Source organism: Microtus ochrogaster, linkage group LG5 (assembly GCF_000317375.1).
Source record: "Microtus ochrogaster isolate Prairie Vole_2 linkage group LG5, MicOch1.0, whole genome shotgun sequence".
NCBI lineage: Eukaryota > Metazoa > Chordata > Mammalia > Rodentia > Cricetidae > Microtus > Microtus ochrogaster.
The window spans coordinates 57,336,167-57,344,038 of NC_022031.1; the positions used below are offsets into that span (position 1 = coordinate 57,336,167).

Sequence of the window (7,872 nt, forward strand, 5' to 3'; positions counted from 1 at the left end):
ATATATATATATATATATATATATATATATATATATATATATATATTTTTTTTTTACTTGAAAGCTTTGAAACTGCTTTCTTTAAAAATCTTGGCTTTTGGTAAGGCTGCAGCCTCAATCCCTTCGGCTCTTTCTGAGTTTCTTTACTGGACTTGGTTCATGAATGTCTCTTTAATGTTCAGAATCAAGTAAATGTCCCAAGCTCTCTGCATTAGGATTAAATGAAAACTTTAAGAAGGGAAGTAGGGAGCTGTAATTAGCTCAACTACACTTCTCTGTTGGCATTTGTCACTGTTGCCACTTCCTGTTTTCTACACCAGGTACGGGTCTGTCACTTTTTCCCCTGTCCCCTGAGGGGACCTGCAATAAAAGAATGCAAGTGTGTTATCTCTGTTCCTCTTTCCACACGTCCTCACTGTGTGGGCCCCACCTACTCTGGTCCTGAATTCCACAAACCAATAGGAATTTTTGCATCTTCTTGGCATTTACAGCTCTCTAGCAGGTTGACACTTCTGCATAAATCTGCGGCTCTCAGCAATGGATTCTGAAATCAAGCCCTACCTAAACACATTAAGGCTTGTAGTAGTTTGCTTCCTTTGCTATGATAAATACCACGACCAATACCAGCTTAGGGAGGAAAGTCCTTACTTATGCTTTTTTTTTCCCAAGGGTAGCCTAAGACCATCAGAAAACACAAATATTTATATTACAGTTCTTAACTGTAGCAAAATTGCAGTTATGAAGTAGCAATGAAATTAATTTCATGGTTGGAGGACACAGCATGAGGAACTGTATTAAAAGGCCACAGAGTTAGGAAGGTTGAGGACCCCTGCTGTAGAAACACCAAGGTAGAAACTCAAGGCAGTAACCTGGAGGCAGGACCTGAAGAACCCTCTGGCAGGAACTGCTTACTGGCTTGCCTCCCTGTTTATGTAAAACTACCCAGAACCACCTGCTCAGAAGAGTGCCTCCCACAATGTGTAGGACCCCCTCCATCATTAGAAATCAAGAAAATGCCCTCACAGACAGCTCACAGGCCCATCTGAGGGAGGCAGTTCCTCACCTGAGGGCCCCTCTTCCCAGGTGTCTAGTTAGAATCAGTTAGCCGTAGTCTACAAATTTGTATAGAAATATCTGAGAGATAAAGAATCTGTCTAGTTCCTGTACCCACTGGCTCATGCACATTACTGGTCCCCAACCTCTGCATATTTACGAAATTTCACTATTTCAGCCGACTTTTGTAGCCCGTCCCTGCCACAGCATGTCTAAGACTCCAACACTAAGCCCAGCTTAAGAAACAATACTCTCTTCTCAGTGGGTGAGATCATTACTTATGGACCCAGCTCAGCCACCAAAACCCTTTCTGTTGGCACTACCCATAAAGCCTGGGGCTTCTAATTCCAAGTCTCCACGCTCTATAGTGATGAAGGCAGAAACATGACTGATGCTCATAATAGTCCTTCTGCTCCCTCACTCATCAAGAGTCACAGCCCAATGGGTGGGTGAGCAGCTCAGTGGTGAGGTGCTGACCCAGCACATTCAGCCCTTGATGGAATCTGCAGTCAACACACAAAGCCATGGCCCAGGGAGCCATGGGGACCAGAGAGAGGCAAAGGAGTCTTTGGAAAGCAGCAGCAAAAGGACAGAAGAAAGCAGGGAGGCATCGCTGACATTCTCTTGAGTTCTCTGCCTTGCATGTGTACACAATCATCTAGGAGGCTGTGAAAACAAGCTTCTGATGTGGACCCAGGACGAGCTCCAGGCATGCTCATGCTGATGACCCACGGGGTGCAGTCAGACTAAGATTTCAGGGTCATAAAAACTTGGCTTCCTTCTGTCACGCCAGAATCATCTTAAACTTAAGAACTTAACAGTAAGTGCTACCCAGCCGTTCACATGCCTTGTACTGAAAACAAGATGAGTGAAGTCACCGTGGACAAAGGCTGAACTTGGCCCAAGAACTCAGTGCTAGGGTTAGTTTGCACTCAGTCATGGCGTGTTAGTTTTGTCTTGTGACCTGCAGTTTCACAGATGTCAGTCTATCCTGGCAGGAAGGATAAAGCCAATGTCTCAGGACACAGAGAGAGCTGTCCGTCTTACCAGGCTCCTTCCTTTTCCCTTGTCCATCGCACTGTAGCTGTTACATTCTGATGTTTCTTGTCCTCTGTTAATCTTCTCTGGAAATGTCTTCAGACACACTTAGAGGTGTGTCCACAGGTGCTTCCCAATGCAACCAAGGCGACAAAATTAGCCAACACACGTGACCAAGCTATGCGATCTTGTCAAATCATTTACTTAGTTACTTAAGTTCAACTACAAGATGCAGTGGAAATATTGAATAGACGGCCTTGGAAAACAGACCAAAAAAAAATCTGAGTGTAAAGAAATCAGCAGGGCTACCTAGTGGCAGCAACCACCACAGAGAGGAGACCTCCTTGGCTTCCAGAGAGGACATTCTGCTTATCAACAACAATTCAGTAGCAGCAGTACTGGCTGGTTGTAGATGAAAAGGTGGTACCCTGTGAAGTGTAGCCCGGAATCTGGCTAGAGATTTGCATTTAAGGTCATCAATCCTGGTTGTCCACAGCTCCCAAATGATGCCAGGGAACATGGTCATGTCTCCTAACTCTGGACACGGATACCACAAATCCTGCCAGATCTTACAGATTTTATTAGTTCCCTGTCAAGCCAGTGGGGGAGGACAACCTTAAGCACAAATTCTGGGCTGCCCACAAGTAAGGAGCAGAACCTACTGTGTTTTGCCAACTGCTCATTCTACAGGCGTCAAGTTTCTCCCTATCTCAAGTGGCAAAACTGGGTAGCTGAGGGCTGTCCAAAGAACTGGACACACCTGCGACCAACCATTTCTCTACTAGTGGTATCCTGACTTACAGCAAGTTCTGGCCTATCCTCTGGTCATCTGCCTTTGTTTAGAGTCTTCTAATGCTACAGGAATGATACATCCAGCAAGACTATTCTCAAAGCAAGGGCAGAATAAGGATACGTTTAGACATGCCAAACAAAGACAGTTTACTATCATCAGACGCCACTCAGAGGAACTTTTACAGATTATTGAGAAAGAAAATTTCCATAAGGAAGACAAGACATGCAAGAAGGAAAACTCAAAGGCTTTAGCAAACATGCACATAAAACCACACAATTATTAACCAGGCAATCATAATGCCGAATGTGTATATTTAACCGGACAACAGCAGACTATAATTAAGTATGAGACAGCAGGAATAATTATTCCAGGGCCTGCACACTGATAGAGAGAAAGGTAAAGTGAATGATTAGCTTCAGATAGTAAATTAAATGTTAGAATTTCAAGCATAAGCACCAAAGCAAAGATAAAATTAGGATACAGAGCCCCATCCTCTGCACGAACATTGAAGACAGCATTAAGGACTTCACTTAATCCAAAGGAAAAGGGGTTGGGGGAGGAGAGGAAGTCACAGGACGCAGTAAGATAGCAGAAATAAATCTGTAATAATAATAAGCAATCTGTTTCTTAAGACTAAGAGTCAAAAGAACTACTGAAAAATTCAACAAGAAGGGACCAGCAAACAAGAAAGGCAGTGTGGCGTTTGCTGCCAAGCCTGACACCCTGAGTTTGAGATCTTAGGCCCACATGATGGAAGCAGAGCTGACTCCTGCAACCTCCACAGACAGGCCCGCACACATACACACATGCATAAAAATAAACACATAAAATGTATTGTTTTTAAGACTAAAGTTAGATAATATACCATTTCATAAGAAACACACAAAACACAAGGTTATAGAAAAAATAATGGAGAATTTTGAATAATGAAAATCACCTGATACAACTGTTTGAATATCAGACAAAAAAAATTACTAGAAACAGTGAGGTTATTATATGTTCCTAAAAGATTCACTTCAGGAAAAAGATAGTAATTCAAAGTTTCTCATAAAACTCAAATTGACAGTAAGTAACAGGACTGGGTAGAACATTCCTCTACCATCTGCAAGTCCCTCACTATATTAAATCCCCAGTATCCCCAGTGCTGAGGAAAAATGGAATAAGTAAATAATAATAACAATAAATTGAAAAAATAATTTTCAAAAGCTTTCTGAGTTAAAAATGTTAGGACAATTTCTAAATATCTGATGTTAAAATTGGGACCACAGTGGTATTTAGAAGTCAGGCCAATGACAGAACTCAGAGGTACCAAGCATGAGGCCCTGTGTTGGATCACCAGTACATCAATAACAAGAAAGGAAAGTGGCACTGCACCATGGTTAACATGGTATGATGCATGCTTGTACCAGGGCACTTGGGAGGTGCGGGCAAAGGGTCAGGTGTTCAGGACCAGCCTCAACAGAAATACCTTTTACCAAGGTAGAGGCATAAGGATTTAGAAATATAATAAAGAATATTAAGACGCGAATGAAAATAATAAAACTATATTTTATATTTATAGTACTGGGAGGGAATTCCGTGAGTACTGAAAATTCGCCCAAATTTCCAATTGCTTTAAATACCTAGGACCCCAAAAGGTAGGAGTAAGACAAAAACTGCATTAACATGACACAAGGAAACGAACAGGTCTCAGGCTACAGCCACAGTTAAATATGCTGTTGCTAGAACAAAACAAGTCACACCCACACCCTAGACCAAAACATTCTACAGGCAAACCACTCCCTGGGTGGAATCCAATGTTATCTCCATAAAGGAACTGGACCCTCGGTAGAAACAACCTACTTCTCTATTCCTGAAATATAAGGTCTGAATATTAGCCACACCTATTGACAACAGCCTTGAGAAAACTCTCTGCTCTAAATCTAGGTGGGACCTTGGTTTGAGGTAAAAACACAATAACCTTGGAAGAAAAGAGGTGAAGTCCAATTCTCTGACCTCTGGTCAAGGTGGAAATAGGCTCACATCGTCGGGCCTCCACAGTCAAGAATTCAAGTCTAGCCTAGACTACACGTATTTTATACTCTCATAAAATAAAAACGGAAGGATGGGGTGGTGGGGAAATCAGGGAGGGAAAGAAACTACAATTAAGAACTGAATCCTTAAGGACCCACTCCTATTGATATCATACAATTGTAACAAGATGTTACGATACAATTGTAACAAGATGTTACAATTGATGCAAATCATACAGCTAAAGAACTCAAATTCCATCTATGGATAGAGTCTTGTTTTGGAACGCGTTAATTTGAAACAATAATGGAATAAGGAGACAGGCTACTAACCATTTTTGATGAAGCCAATATAAATTCTAAGTTAACCAAAATATTTGCAAACACTTATTTTCTCTCTAGCTGATTTATATGTGAAAAACGGAGTCCATCTTTTAAAGGTACAATTTCTTGTGATCCATTAGAGTCCTATTGAGTGAGTGCTGATTCTGCAATCTATCTCCTTTTCCAATCCCTGGCATAACCTACAAAAGGCAAACAAAAGACTGGCATGCTCCACACTAGAAACGGAAGATTATACAATAACACTTAGTATTTTGAAAAACTATTTTTAATAGGTGCTAACTCAATTGGTAAACAAATATGTTAAGTAAAGAAATTAATACCAGCATAACCAAGGAATTACACATCTACGGACTCTCTAAAGCCAAGCGTAAGTCTCTGGAATGCCTGGAAAACCATTAATGTAACATACAGGCATACAACAGAAAACTAAGCGTCACTGACAAGTTAGCCTGACTTGACAGCCTACGAACAGCGGCGGTTCCTTCTCTCACACCACAGAAAGCAAATGACAGCTCTCGCTGTGAAGACATGGGTCTCAGCTTCTACATAAGTAAGACAAAAATACTCGTGAAGACAACATTTAAATAGAAGTCTTCATAAATAGAATAACAAGCGGCGGTTGGTAGAATATCCTCATTTGCTTGACCGCTTCTGCCACACTCAACTATTTCAAAGAATGTGTGTTAACTTGTCTCTTTACCTTTTGATTGGCCTTCATCAACATCTAATCATGATATTTTTAAATATCTAGTAAGATGAATAGGGTCCCTGACATGATCGTAGGAATACAAAAGCACTTCATCTGATCAGAATAGAACCAATCATTTATTTGCTTTTGGTCCCGAAAACTGCTAAAGCAGGTTTTTTGTTTTTTTTTTCCATGAACTTCAGCAAACAGCACCAGTGCGTGGTTATTCAAATCAGAAGTCTCAGCTCTGGGCTATGTGGTTTAGCAAGTAGCAAGCAGTTAAAGTTGAATTTTAAATAAACAATAGACTCAGTCTGTCCTAAGTTTTTAGTATAAACATATCCCCAAATCTACATAGGACATATGCCAAAAATGACCTGAAATTAGTGTTTAACTGAGTGCCTCACAATCCCGGCTGGGCTTCTTTCTCCAGCCCTCTTAAATGTCAGATGCACGACCACTAGCAGTCACCTGGGTCCCACTGACCATCCAGAATACATACCTACTTTGCTGCATTCTTTCTTGTCCTCACTGATCGAAACCGCTGGCACGGAATCTCTCAAACAAGCTCTGCTTGGAGCTGAATCAGCTATCAGAGACACATACACCCTAACTTCAGTTTCTCTTTCTCTGGGGTCATTGTTTGGGAACGGTAGAAATCTAAAGTCCCTAACTCAGTATGATGGAGCCAGGGAGTGAACGGCGCAGAGAGAGGCCCCGGTTATCTCTAAAGCTGGCCTCAAGCTCCTCTGAGATAACTGGAACCAATGGCCTTTAGCATCTTGCCCATTTGTCCTTAATGTTGCCAGTGATAGATAAGCCACAAAACACGTGTGCAGAAATGTTAAATTTGGGTCTCGGCAAGGTTGCTTTACCAAGCTGGTCTTTTGGATGATTTGTAAAGAATCTCCTTGATTTAAGTTCAAATCTCACAGTCGGAGATGCTCCCCTAATTAAAATAGATATCTATGAATAACACCGAAGATTGCAAAGTCATTAGGCAGAGAAAAAAAAAAACTTGGGGTGATCAGGAAGTAGAATTCAACTGTCCATGCTGATTGTGGGGAGCAGTTGATGCTGATAACTGACAAATGCTTGGGCTAGGGGAACTCTCATCCTGGAGGACCGCGGGCTTCACATGTAAACAAAACAGCCTAGGCTGGAAATAACAAGGGCAGCAGGTTCCCCTAACAGGGTCGGTCGATCAAAGTGAGAGTGAGAATCTAAAATTTAGATAAAAACAGAACAAAACACCCCTCCTCCGGTTTTCCTGCTCATCACCGAGGTCACAGGATTGTTACAAATGACTAGTAATGAAGTCTAGAGCATGCCAACAGTTCAAGCCTTTAAAAGGTTCCCGTGAAGACTCATCGACGCAATACAGAGAGCGCCAACAAGTCTTAACAAGTCCTTGGTGCCAGACAAAGAAATCCCACGTAAACTCAGGTGGGAAATGCACTTTCGGAACGCACCCCCTGACCAGCCCGACATGACAGATGAAAAGAGAGGTGTTCGGGTGAAGGAAGCCGGCGGGTGGAGTTAACAGCTACAGGTGAAGACTGGGCAAATCCACCCAGAATTAAAAGCTGCACCTGCGTCTACTGGTATAAACCAGCTTTGCTGGCTCCGAGCGACAATGTTGACAGCCCGACCGCAGCTCCCACCACCAAACCCCGTGCTTGCAAAAAATAAATAAATAAAAACCCCAAACGGTGTAGCCCGCATTCCTGGTGGAAGCACAGCCGGATTAGCCGCCGGCGTGTAGGTCGCCAAACCGCCCTGGGAAGGACATGCGAGGCGGAAGTGCGGTTTCCTAGCCGGGGACGGGATCTGAGGGAGGCCGTAGCTCTTCCCCAAGTCCTTCCTGGGCCGCGGGTGACCGCGACCGGGCCGCCGCACGCGCTTCTCCCACGGCCTCCCGCGCAGGCCGGCTGCGGGCCCGGGGC

General features: G+C 42.9%; 1 protein-coding gene across 1 annotated transcript in view; it reads right to left on the bottom strand.

Moving 5' to 3' along the window:
- Positions 1-7,872, bottom strand: part of Nsmaf (neutral sphingomyelinase activation associated factor) — a 77,041-nt gene that overhangs the window by 68,129 nt on the left and 1,040 nt on the right. The window lies entirely within an intron of this gene.